This window comes from Saccopteryx bilineata, chromosome 2 (genome assembly GCF_036850765.1).
Source record: "Saccopteryx bilineata isolate mSacBil1 chromosome 2, mSacBil1_pri_phased_curated, whole genome shotgun sequence".
Lineage (NCBI taxonomy): Eukaryota > Metazoa > Chordata > Mammalia > Chiroptera > Emballonuridae > Saccopteryx > Saccopteryx bilineata.
This window is the reverse complement of record NC_089491.1, coordinates 386,557,246-386,571,587: the sequence shown is the minus strand read 5'-3', so window position 1 is coordinate 386,571,587 and position 14,342 is coordinate 386,557,246.

Below are 14,342 nucleotides of genomic sequence, written 5' to 3'. Positions count from 1 at the left end.
TCATAGGGATGTAGAAGTCACTAGAATGAGAAGATGGAATGCTGATGAAGAAGAGCCTGTGCTCACTGGTCAGTAGGTGGTGGCGTTCATCACTGAATGGATGGTGTGTTCCTTAAAGATGCATTGGGCAGTGAGGAGGACAGTAACCCCAAACCTCCCAGCTCTAGGGCACGTGGAGTCCAGGAGGAGCCTCTGAGCTGAGGCGCTCTTGAGTAAAAAGGAAGTGGAGGGAAAATTCTGTGACTATGTTAAGAATACAGGAGAAACTTTGAATTAAACAGGATTAAACAGAACTGTTTATATCTCCTTCTTCCTAAGACCCCACTAGAATTACTATAAAGTAATAAAAAGTACGTGAATCCAAGGATGAGAAGAACGGGGGAAGAAATGAGAGCAGACCAGGGAAGTCAGTATTCTGGAACCTGGGGATAGATCATCTCTAACTGACTTAGTAGAGAAGAGAAAGCTGAAACCACAGAGCTGGTGGAGACAGACATCAAAAAAGAATTCTGGTCTGACCAGGCGGTGGCGCAGTGGATAGAGCGTCGGACTGGGATGCGGAAGGACCCAGGTTCGAGACCCCAGAGGTCGCGCGCGGGCTCATCTGGCTTGAGCAAAGAGCTCGCCAGCTTGGACCCAAGGTCGCTGGCTCCAGCAGGGGGTTACTCGGTCTGCGGAAGGCCCGCGGTCAAGGCATGTGTGAGAAAGCAATCAATGAACAACTAAGAAGTCGCAACGCGCAACGAGAAACTGATGATTGATGCTTCTCATCTCTCTCTGTTCCTGTCTGTCTGTCCCTGTCTATCTCTGCCTCTGTAAAAAAAAAAAAAAAAAAAAAGAATTCTGGAAGCCTTAGTAACTAGAAATGTCAGGTGTTCTGTCTATTGATTGCTAGGTAATGAAATACCCCTATATTTAGTGGCTTGAAGCAACAACCATTTGTAATTTTATGATGGATTGGGGTCACATGGCAGTTCTGCTGCACATGATGCTGGCTGGCACCCAAGAGGGTTCACAGGCACAGCTGGCAGAGGGTGCTGCTGGTGTGTGGTCACAGCGTGGCTGTCGGTTAGGGACCTTTGTCCTTCTCTATGTAGTATCTCCATGTGGCCTGGGCTTCTCCTCGCATGCTAGCATGGAAATGAGCTGATGGTTAGCTGATTCACTTCTTCTTCAGCCCAGTCATTTTCTCAATACATTTGAGTATTGGTATCAGTATCTTCACAGACCTGTTTACATAAAGTAATTGTATCTTAGAAACGAGGTCATGGTTACACCATATTGGTATGGCAGTAGATAGAACCTGAAAAAGAGTGAAAAGACATTTGCACATTACCAAAGTCCTACTCCAGTGTTAGTCTACCTGGTCCCTACCACCCTCTAGTGGGCGTTCCAGCTTTCATGGTGGGCGGTAGTGGAGCAACCAAAGTATAAATAAAAAGATAGATTTAACTATAGTAAGTTGTTTTATAAAGATTTATTCTGCCAAACTTAGCGAAAATCTGACATAAAGTACTTGGTAAGTAATTATTATTATATGCTTTAATTTGCTGTAACTCTACTTTATATATTTTATAAAGTAAAGTTACTTCCCTACTTTATAAATCACGATTATTGTGGAACCGGTGGGCAGTTAGAAAATTTTACTACTAACAGAGATACAAAAGTGGGCAGTAGGTATAAAAAGGTTGACTACCCCTGGCCTACTCAGACATTAGCAATTAGTCCAGCCCATCATCACATTGTATAACCACGTGTTTCTCAGAGATGTCACTCAGGCTTGCAGGCTTCCAATTGACTGTCAGTTTCCAAAAGCAAGATTGGTCTTGGTACACATGCATGGCTTCACTGCTTCAGGCATTTTATATAATTGAGCTAAGAAACAACATCATCTCTTGCTCTGAGCCTCTCTCAAGGCATCATGTAATATTGAACTTCTATCACTAGATAGTTCACCTTTTCATTCTTTTGTTTTTTGTGTTTTTCCAAAGTTAGAAGTGGGGAGGCAATCAGACAGACTCCCACATGTGCCCGACTGGGATCCACCCAGCATGACCACCAGGGGGCGATGTTCTGCACATCTGGGGCATTGCTCCATTACTGCTGGAGCCATTCTAGTGCCTGAGGCAGAGGCCATGGAGCCATCCTCAGCGCCCGGGCCAACTTTGCTCCAATGGAGCCTTGGCTGTGGGAGAGAAGAGAGAGACAGACAGAGAGAAAGGAGAGGGGGAAGGGTGGAGAAGCAGATGGGTGCTTCTCCTGTGTGCCCTGACTGGGAATTGAACCTGGGACTTCCACACATCAGGCCGACACTCTACTGCTGAGCCAACTGGCCAGGGCCTTTTTTTATTCTTTTATACACAGCTTACCTTTTCTCCTCTCCATTTATATCCAAACTATTCTACCTTTGAAAAGAAAGTTCATTTTGGTCACTGAGCTGGTCCAGAATGCCCTCAGTAATACTATTCTAGCAAATGCTCCCCCTCAACCCACTCCTAGTCATCATACAGGATAAGATGACACAGGTACAGAACTAGTGGGCTGTCTCAACCCGGGCTGTATTCACTGTTAATCCCAATTTTGTCAGAAGTACAGATACAATCCACCCCATCAGACCCTTGGGGGTTCTGATGTAAAGGTTTAAAGTTGTCGTTTTCATTTCCCGTTCTGGAATCATTCTCGTCCCTGGGACCCACAGTTGTAGCTCTGGTCCTGGGATCACTGCATCAGGTAGAACAAAAGAAAGTAAGATGATATGGGGAAGAACTGTGTAATTGTGCCAGCATCTTCCTCCTCCCTCTTTTCTCTAGATACCCAGAACCTACCTAGTGGCAACTCTTCCTTGGCCTCCCTAACATTGAGCGTGGGCACACATTTCTGAAAAAATGCAAGCCAGCACTTCATGACAAAAGTTTCCATTGTCTGTTCCAGTTCCTGTCAAATCACTACTCTGAAGATAAAAATTGGGTTCCTTGGTGCAAAGAAATGTGACTCAGCAGTACAAATTGGTGCAGTGTTTTTGATGAAATCTTTCACAGTATTTTGAGACTGTATTACCACCAAGGACAGAAAGCCTAGTCCGAGTAAGAGTGTATTCCTTTTGGGACCCATTTGCAGCCATCTACAGTATTTGTCTCTCTTATTGGAAGACAGAACAGTTCTTTTTGGCATTTTGTGTCTCAGAAGGCGCAAGAGGAATATGTCTAGATTCGGTCCATCTCTGCTTTGCTGCAGAACACCCCTCTCCACTCAATTTATGGACCTGGGTGGCCACCTCAAGCAAGCACAGCAAGATATGCACTTGCCAATTCCAATCACCTTCCAGTCCTGGAAAGGAGTTCTTCTGGTGGGCCTTGACATGTCCACTTTAATGCACCCCCTTAAATTTTCTTTGTGATTGCCATAGAGCAATGTTCCATATGGTCATCTCTTTAACAGTCCAATTTTCCAATGCCCTTTTGCATAACCCTATGGCTAAACAATTAGGCATGGTCCGTGAGTTGGTACAAAACTTAAACATAGCCTCAAATAGCATGCAATTCAGCCAACTGAGCTGAATCGATTTTACCTTTTCAGTTAGAGCAGTGGTCCTCCCAACAGAATGCTGTCTGTTCATCTGGGAACCGTCATCCATAAAGCAAGAAGCTCTTGGTTGGTAAACAGAGAGCTGTTCATAAGGCACTGCCCACGTGGCCAGGTGGCCATAGGACTCAGCAGCATTTCAGGTGGTCCCAAAGTTGGCCCTAGGGGAAAAGATAGTACCTCTTTTCAGGCCCCTGGTAGCATGTTCCTCTATAAACCACTTCCATTTTTGTTACGGACACTTCCTGGGCACTGCCCTCCCTGTTCGAGTATTTCTCCAACATCGCTCAAGACCCGGGTATTTCAGGTTCGAGATAATTTTATATCCTTCACTCATGGGGCAGTTTCAATTAATAATGTCCAACAGCAAGCTAGTAATTATAATTATCTCTCAAATGGAAAATTTTTTGGTCCATAATCCCAGTGGTCATTGTTGAGTGGTGCTTTTGCCATATGTGGCCTTAGTCTGTGCTGCACACAGGGCTGTTACACAGATAATCTGTCCACACCAGCACTTTAGCTCCGAATGGGGCATTACTTAAAGTGGTCATCTCCCTTTGTCTACCAGGCATTTCATGCTATTTCAAATGAACAACCTGTGAGGCTCAGGCGATTTTACTGGTTCACGTTCTGTAAGACCAATCAATGCTGGCAGAGGGCAAATCTGCATGCCTTCTGTTTTACAGTCACACTAGCCGTCTTCACAAAATGTTCAAATAAAGGAGACAAGACCACTTCACATAAAGTCTGTTCAAACATTACAATTTTTATTCCAACTGTCCCTTTAATCCCATCCACTGCTGCACTCGCACTCCCTTTCAGTGTAACTGGCTGGAGTCCCTGCTGGGCCTCACCAACAGGTCCGGGAACCGCGGTGTCTGGAGGTTCAACATTGAGGAGTCCCAGAAATGTCTCTTCTCTATCGCCTGACCCTTTTACCCACTGATGTGTGTGTGGCCTTGAGTCCCCAGGCAGGGGTGAGGCCAAGGGACGCAGGCCCTTTCAAAAGTTCTTATCTGACTAGATTTGGAGAGCATGGCCTCAGGCTATTTGAAGTAAGGTTTCCCATTGTCATCTTTGCCTTTTGAGTTTTTAAATTCCCCCAAACTACTACGAACAAAGAGGATCTGTTTAGGGTCTCTCCATGTTGGTAGACAAGCTTAGGCTTCCGTTGGTCCACCCAAATTCAAAGAGGGCTGCATTAAGACCTTTGACCTACCAGGGTCTGCTTTACCCATCCCATTTCTTTTTTTCTTTTTTTCTTTTTTTTTTTTTTTTGACAGAGACTCAGAGGGATAGATAGAGACAGACAGGAAGGGAGAGAGATAAGCATCAGTTCTTCGTTGTGGCACCTTAGTTGTTCATTGATTGCTTTCTCATATGTGCCTTGGCCAGTGGGCTCCAGCAGACTGAGTGATCCCTTGCTCAAACCAGCGACTTTGGGCTCAAGCTGGTGGGTTTTGCTCAAACCACATGAACCTGTGCTCAAACTAGCGACTTCAGGGTCTCGAATCTGAGTCCTTGTGTCCTAGTCTGATGCTCTATCCACTGTGCCACCACCTGGTCAGGCCCCATCCCATTTCTTAATTACCATGTAATGGTTTACACCTTGCTGGGATGAGTCCCTAAACTCTCTTCTTTCTCTTTCCCTATTCTCTTACAAATCAGCCTAACTTTCTTTATCTGATGTTTCAGCATAATTTTTACCATGGGTAGTGACCCTGAGACTAGCTGCTATAGCTTGGACTGGATGAAATTCTAACTTAGCTCAGTAAGATTCACCCCAGCATGCTCCCTTACTTACATTTTAGCTATTATGGAAAACAATAACCAAGAGATTGTTCCTTGGTAGTCTGCATTTCCTTCTGCATCCAGTGAGGAAACTAGTAGGAAGTTGGAGTCATCATTTCTAAATTCTGTTGGTAACTTTTACTTCCAGTAATCCATCACAGTGCTGCTGCCATTTCGTGGGTGACTCAGTAGTTATTTAGGAATCAAAAGTTCATCAGCTCTCCCCTTTTCATTCTTCCTCTTTCTAAACCCCATGTTTCAGTGAGTCAGGGTCATTCTAAAGACTACCCCTTCCGACAGCAACTGTGAGAGTTAAGGACAACTATATAGGAGAGAAAAAGGTCCATGCACAAGACCGCCCTTACTACTGAAATTAATTGCAAGTTTCAGTAATTCACTAGAACAGTGGTCCCCAACCTTTTTTGGGCCACGGACCGGTTTAATGTCAGAAAATATTTTCATGGACCAGCCTTTAGGGTGGGATGGATAAATGCACAAAATAAAATTATGCGACCAGCGTAAAAACTGTAGTATTTTTAATATAATTGTCGAACTTATGAGAAAAGCATCAAGAGTGAGTCTTAGATGGATATAACAGAGGGAATCTGGTCATTTTTAAAAAATAAAACATTGTTCAGACTTAAATATAAATAAAACGGAAATAATGTAAGTTATTTATTCTTTCTCTGCAGACTGGTACCAAATGGTCCACGGAGGGGTACCAGTCCATGGCCCGGGGGTTGGGGACCACTGCACTAGAAGGAAGCTATTCATAGCTACAGTTTATTACAGGGAGCGGATATAGATTAACATCAACCAAAGGAAGAGATGCACAGGGCAGAGTCCAGGAGAGGTCCACAGAGCTTCCAGTGTTCTCTCCCTGAAGAGTCATGGACAGTGTTAGCTGCTTCTAGCTATGACATACGACGATATACATAGAGAACAGTCACACGACCAGGGAAGCTCACCCAAGCCTTTGTGTTTTTATTGGTACTTAGTCACACATTGCCCACGTAGCTGACCTCTAATTTTTAGCCCTTCTGGGGATTAGTCTGATACCTTTAGTCTCTAGTCTCGCCAAAGACACAAGTGATACCACTGCCTCTACCAAAAGGCCCCAGTGTGAATCACATTGCTAGATTGTACCCTCACTACACAGGTAAGCAGAATTTTCTCAGCTAGAATAGCAAAAAGCATGAACAATAAAAAGAATGGTAAAATGGGCCTGGCCGGTTGGCTCAGTGGTAAAGTGTTGGCCTGGTGTGTGGAAGTCCCAGATTCGATTCCTGGCCAGGGCACATAGGAGAAGTGCTCATCTACTTCTCCATCCTTCCCCCTCTCCTTTCTCTCTATCTCTCTCTTCCCCTCCTGCAGCCAAGTTTCCATTGGAGCAAAGTTGGCCCGGGCACTGAGGATGGCTCCATGGCCTCTGCCTCAGGCACTAGAATGCCTCCAATTGCAAGGGAGCAATGCTTTGGATGGGCAGAGCATCTCCCCCTAGTGGGCTTGCTGGGTGGATCCTGGTTGGGCACATGTGGGAATCTGTCTGACTGCCTCCCCACTTCTAACTTCAGAAAAATACAAAAACAAAAACAAAAACCCCAGAAAACAATGGTAAAATGTTCTTTATCAAAATAAAAAATTGTGCTCTTTGAAAGAGACTTAAGAAAATGAAGACAAGCCAAAGACAGGGAGAAAATATTTTAAATACATACATCTGACAAAAGACTTGTATCCAGAGACAACACCAAGGCTAGACTCAACCAGCTCTACAAACAAAACACCCAAACACACAGACATAATGAGAAGACAGAGAAGTGCAATCCAAATGAAACCACAAGAGAAACCTCCAGGAAATGAACTGAGTGATATGGAAATAACCAAACTTCCGGATGCTGAGTTCAAAATAATGATTGTAAGGATGCTTAAGGACCTTAGAACAACAATGGATGGTCATTACCAACACCTAAATAAAGAAATAGCAAGTAAAAAAAGGATATTGAAATATTAAAAAAGAATCAATCGGAGATGGTAAATACAATATCAAAAATGAAGACCATGCCTGACCTGTGGTGGCGCAGTGGATAAAGCGTCGACCTGGAAATGCTGAGGTTGCCGGTTCAAAACCTGGGCTTGCCTGGTCAAGGCACATATGGGAGTTGATGCTTCCAGCTCCTCCCTCCCTTCCTCCCTTCTCTCTTTCTGTCTCTCCTCTCTCTCTCTCTCTCTCTTTCTCTCCTCTCTAAAATGAATAAATAAAAAAAATAATAATAATAAAAAAAAAATGAAGACCACAATGGAAGGAATTAAAGACAGGATGGATGGAGCTGAGGATCAAATCAATGAGTTAGAGGACAAGTGGAATGAAGGCATGAGAGCAGAGAAGAAGAAAAAAAGAGACTCAAAAAGTCTGAGGAAACTCTTAGAGAGCTCTGTGACAACATGAAGAAAAATAACATCTGCATCATAGGGTTCCTGAAGAAGAAGAGAAAGAACAAGGGATAGAGACTTTGTTCAATCATATCATAGCTAAAACCTTCCCTAAATTAATGCAGGAGAAACTCTCACAAGTTCAAGAAGCACAGAGAACTCCATTAAAGAGAAACTCAAAGAAATCTACACCAAGACACATTATAATTAAAATACCAAAGCTAAGTGATAAAGAGAAAATATTAAAAGCTACCAGGAAAAAAAAGGCTATCACCTACAAAGGAGCCCCCATAATGATGACATCAGACTTCTCAACAGAAACACTTGAGGCCAGAAGGGAATGGCAAGAAATATTCAAAGTAATGTAGAACAAGAACCTACAACCAAGACTACTTTATCCAGCAAGGTTATCATTTAAAATTGAAGGAGAAATAAAAAGATTCCCAGACAAAAAAACCCTCAAGGAATTCATTACAACCAAACCAATGCTGCAGGAAATGTTAAGGGGCCTGTTGTAAACAGATCAAAGAGGGAAAAGAATATAGCAAAAAAGGAATACAGCTTTAAAGAATAAAATGGCAATAAAGAACTACATATCAATAATAACCTTAGCCCTGGCCGGTTGGCTCAGCGGTAGAGCGTCGGCCTGGCGTGCGGGGAACCTGGGTTCGATTCCCGGCCAGGGCACATAGGGGAAGCGCCCATTTGCTTCTCCACCCCCCCCCTCCTTCCTCTTTGTCTCTCTCTTCTCCTCCCGCAGTCAAGGCTCCATTGGAGCAAAGATGGCCCAGGCGCTGAGGATGGCTCCTTGGCCTCTGCCCTAGGAGCTAGAGTGGCTCTGGTCGCAGCAGAGCGATGCCCCGGAGGGGCAGAGCATCGCCCCCTGGTGGGCAGAGCGTCGCCCCTGGTGGGCGTGCCGGGTGGATCCCGGTCGGGCGCATGCGGGAGTCTGTCTGACTGTCTCTCCCCATTTCCAGCTTCAGAAAAATACAAAAAAAAAAAAATAATAATAATAACCTTAAACATAAATGGATTAAATGATCCAATCAAAAGACATAGGGTAGCTGCATGGATAAGAAAACAGGACCCGTACATATGCTGTCTACAAGAGACACACCTTAAAACAAAAGATGCACATAGACTGAAGGTAAAAGGATAGAAAAAATATTTCATGCAAATGGAAATGAAAAAAAACTGGGGTAGAAATACTTATATCAGACAAAATGGACTTTAAAACAAAGGATATAGTAAGAGATAAAGAAGGCCACTACATAATGATAAAGGGAGCAATCCAACAGGAAGATATAACTGTTATAAATATCTACACACCTAATATAGAAGCACCTAAATATATAAAGCAGACTTTGATGGATATAAAGGGCGAGATCAACAGCAATTCAATAATAGTAGGGAATTTCAATACCCCACTAACATCACTAGATAGATCCTCAAGAAAGAAAATTAATGCCTGACCTGTGGTGGCGCAGTGGATAAAGCATCGACTTGGAAATGCTGAGGTCGCCGGTTTGAAACCCTGGGCTTGCCTGGTCAAGGCACATGTGGGAATTGGTGCTTCCAGCTCCTCCCCCCTTCTCTCTCTCTGTTTCTCTCTCTCCCTCTCTCTCTCCTATCTAAAAATGAATAAATAAATAAATAATTTTAAAAAAGAAAGAAAATTAACAAAGAAACAGCAGACTTAAAGGACACACTAGATCAACTCAATTTAATAGCTATCTTCAGAACCTTTCACCCTAAAGCAGCAGAATATACATTCTTTTCAAGTACTCATGGTACATTCTCTAGGATAGACCACATATTAGGGCACAAAAGTGGTCTCAACAAATTTAAGAAGATTGAAATCATATCCAGCACTTTCTCTGATCACAATGGTATGAAACTAGAAATCAACCACAACAGAAAAACTCAAAAATTCTCAAACACATGGAAACTAAATATCAGGTTGTTAAATAATGAATGGATTAAGAATGAGATCAAAGAAGAAATAAAAAAAATTCCTAGAAACGAATGATAATGAGCATACAACAACTCAAAATTTATGGGACACAGCAAAAGTAGTACTGAGAGGGAAGTTCATAGCACTACAGGTACACTTTAAGAAGCTAGAAAAAGCTCAAATAAACAATATAACCCTGCATCTAAAAGAACCAGAAGAAGAACAGCAAGTAAAGCCCAAAAGTAGTAGAAGGAAGGAAATAATAAAGATCGAACCAGAAATAAATGACATAGAGGCTAGAGAAACAATACAGAGGATCAATGAAACTAGGAGCTGATTCTTTGAAAAGGTAAACAAAATCGATGAACCTTTAACTAGACTCACTAAGGAAAAAAGAAAGAGGACTCAAATAAATAAAATTAGAAATGAAAGTGGAGAAATAACAACTGACACAACAGAAATAAAAAATATTGTAAGAAAATACTATGAATAACGTATGCCAAAAAATTAGACAACCTAGATGTAATGAACACATTCCTTGAAACATACAATCTTCCAAAAATCAATCTGGAAGAATCAGAAAACCTAAACAGATCAATTACAACAAATGAGATTGAAACAGTTATCAAAAAACTTCCAACAAAGAAAAGTCCTGGGCCTGATGGCTTCACAAGTGAATTCTACCAAATATTCAAAGAAGAACTAACTCCTATTCTTCTCAAGCTATTTCAAAAATTTAAGAGGAAGGAAGACTTCCAAGCTCCTTTTATGAGGCGAGCATAATTCTGATTCCAAAACCAGGCAAAGACAACACAAAGAAAGAAAATTATAGGCCAATATACCTGATGAATATAGATGCTAAAATCCTCAACAAAATATTAGCAAACCAGTTCCAATAATATATGGAAAAAATCATACACCATGATCAAGTGGGATTTATTCTGGGGAGGCAAGGCTGGTACAATATTCGCAAATCAATCAATGTGATTCATTACATAAACAAAAGGAAGGAGAAAAACCACATGATAATTTCAATAGATGCAGAAAAAGCATTTGATAAAATCCAGCACCCATTCATGATCAAAACTCTCAGCAAAGTGGGAATACAGGGAATATATCTCAACATGATAAAGGCCATCTATGACAAACCCACAGCGAACATCATACTAAATGGGTAAAAATTAAAAGCAATACCCTTAAGATCAGGAACAAGGCAGGGGTGCCCCCTTTCACCACTCTTATCCAACATAGTTCTGGAAGTCCTAGCCACAGCAATCAGACAAGAAAAAGAAGTAAAAGGCATACAAATTGGAGAAGAAGAAGTAAAACTATCATTATTTGCAGATGATATGATATTGTATATAGAAAACCCTAAAGTCTCAGTCAAAAAACTACTGGACCTGATAAATGAATTCAACAAAGTGGCAGAATATAAAATTAATACTTAGGAATCAGAGGCATTTTTATACACCAACAATGAACAGTCAGAAAGAGAAATTAAGGAAACAATCCCCTTCACTATTACAACCAAAAAAATAAAGTACCTAGGAATAAATTTAACCAAAGAGACTAAAGCCTTGTACTCGGAAAATGATAAAACATTGATAAAAGAAATCAAGGAAGATACAAACAAGTAGAAGCATATACCATGCTCATGGTTAGGAAGAATAAACATCATTAAAATGTCTATTACCCAAAGCAATTTATAAAGTCAATGCAATACCAATTAAAATACCAATGACATACTTTAAAGATATAGATCACATATTCCCAAAATTTATATGGAACCAAAAAAGAACATGAATAGCCTCAGCAATCTTAAAAAAGAAAAATAAAGTGGGAGGTATCACACTTCCCGATATCAAGTTATACTGCAGGGCCATTGTATTCAAAACAGCCTGGTACTGGCATAAGAACAGGCATATAAATCAATGGAACAGAACAGAGAAACCAGAAATAAACCCACAGCTATATGGACAACTGATATTTGACAAAAGAGATAAGAGCATACAATGGAGTAAAAGACAGCCTCTTTAATAAATGGTGTTGGAAAAATTGGACAGCTACCTGCAAAAAAATGAAACTAGACCACCAACTTACACCATTCACAAAAATAAACTCAAAATGGATAAAATACTTAAATGTAAGCCGTAAAACCATAAGCATCTTAGAAGAAAACATAGGCAGTAAGCTCTCAACATCTCTCGCAGCAATATATTTGCTGATTTATCTCCATGGGCAAGTGAAATGAAAGACAGGATAAACAAATGGGACTATATCAAACTAAAAAGCTTTTGCACAGCTAAAGACAATAAGAACAGAATAGAAAGACAAACTACACAATGGGAGAACATATTTGACAATACATCTGATAAGGGGTTAATAACCAAAATTTATAAAGAACTTGTAAATCTCAACACCAGGAAGACAATCCACTCAAAAAATGGGCAAAAGAAACGAATAGATACTTTTCCAAAGAGGACATACAGATGGCCAATAGGCATATGAAAAAATGCTCAACATCACTAATCATTAGAGAAATGCAAATTAAAACCACAATGAGATATCACCTCACATCTGTCAGAATGGCGCTCATCAACAAAACAACACAGAATAAGTGCTGGCAAGGATGTGGAGAAAAGGGAACCCTCTGCAGACTGGTGCAGCCACCGTGGAAAACAGTATGGAGATTCCTCAAAAAAATTAAAAATTGAACTGCCTTTTGACCCAGCTATCCCACTTTTAGGAATATACCCTAAGAACACCATAGAACTGTTCCAAAAGGAGAAATGCACCCCCATATTTATGGCAGCATTGTTCGTAATAGTGAAGATCTGGAAACAGCCCAAGTGTCCATCAGTGGACGAGTGGATCAAAAAGCTTTGGTACAGCCTGACCTGTGGTGGCGCAGTGGATAAAGCGTCGACCTGGAAATGCTGAGGTCACCGGTTCGAAACCCTGGGCTTGCCTGGTCAAGGCACATATAGGAGTTGATGCTTCCAGCTCCTCCCCCCTTCTCTCTGTCTCTCTCTCCTCTCTCTCCCTCTCTGTCTCTCTCCTCTCTAAAAATGAATAAATAAATAAAAAAAATTAAAAAAAAAAAAAAAGCTTTGGTACAGCCCTGGCCGGTTGGCTCAGTGGTAGAGCGTCGGCCTGGCGTGCGGGAGTCCCGGGTTCGATTCCCAGCCAGGGCACACAGGAGAAGTGCCCATCTGCTTCTCCACCCCTCCCCCTCTTCTTTCTCTCTGTCTCTCTCTTCCCCTCCCTCAGCCAAGGCTCCATTGGAGCAAAGTTGGCCTGGGTGCTGAGGATGGCTCTGTGGCCTCTGCCTCAGCCGCTAGAATGGCTCTGATTGCAGCAGAGCAACGCCCCAGATGGGCAGAGCATCGCCCTCTGGTGGGCATGCCAGGTGGATTCCGGTCGGGTGCATGTGGGAGTCTGTCTGACTGCCTCCCTGTTTCCAACTTCAGAAAATACAAAAAAAAAAAAAAAAAAAGCTTTGGTACATATATCCTATGGAATACTACTCAGCCATAAGAAATGATGACATCAGATCATTTACAATAACATGGATGGACCTTGATAACATTATACAAAGTGAAATAAGTAAATCAGAAAACACTAAGAACTATATGAATCCATACATAGATGGGACATAAAAATGAGACTCAGAGACATGGACAAGAACGTGATGATAGCCCTGGCCGGTTGGCTCAGCGGTAGAGCGTCGGCCTAGCGTGCGGAGGACCCGGGTTCGATTCCCGGCCAGGGCACACAGGAGAAGCGCCCATTGGCTTCTCCACCCCTCCGCCGCGCTTTCCTCTCTGTCTCTCTCTTCCCCTCCCGCAGCCAAGGCTCCATTGGAGCAAAGATGGCCCGGGCGCTGGGGATGGCTCTGTGGCCTCTGCCTCAGGCGCTAGAGTGGCTCTGGTCGCAACATGGCGACGCCCAGGATGGGCAGAGCATCGCCCCCTGGTGGGCAGAGCGTCGCCCCTGGTGGGCGTGCCGGGTGGATCCCGGTCGGGCGCATGCGGGAGTCTGTCTGACTGTCTCTCCCTGTTTCCAGCTTCAGAAAAATGAAAGAAAGAAAAAAAAGAAAAAAAAAAGAACGTGATGATAATGGGGGGGGGGGAGGGTGTGGGGGGAGGGGCACATAGAAAACCAGGTAGAAGGTGACAGAAGACAATTTGACTTTGGGTGAGGGGTATGCAACATAATCAAATGTCAAAATAATCTGGAGATGTTTTCTCTGAACATATGTACCCTGTTTTATCAATGTCACTGCATTAAAATTAATTTAAAAAAAAAGACTTGTATCCAGAATATTTAAAGAACTCTTACAACTCAAAAATGAGACCGATAACTTAAATAAAGAATGGGCAAAAATCTGAAACAGATTTTTCACCAAAGATATGAATGGCCAACAAGCACATGGAAAAAATGTCCAACATCATTAGTTCGCAGGGAAATGCAAATTAAAACCACCCTAAGGTAGCACTACACCTATTAGAATGGCTAAAATTTTTTAGTCTGACAATACCAAGTGTTGAAGAGAATGTGTAGCAAATAGAACTCCCATAATTTT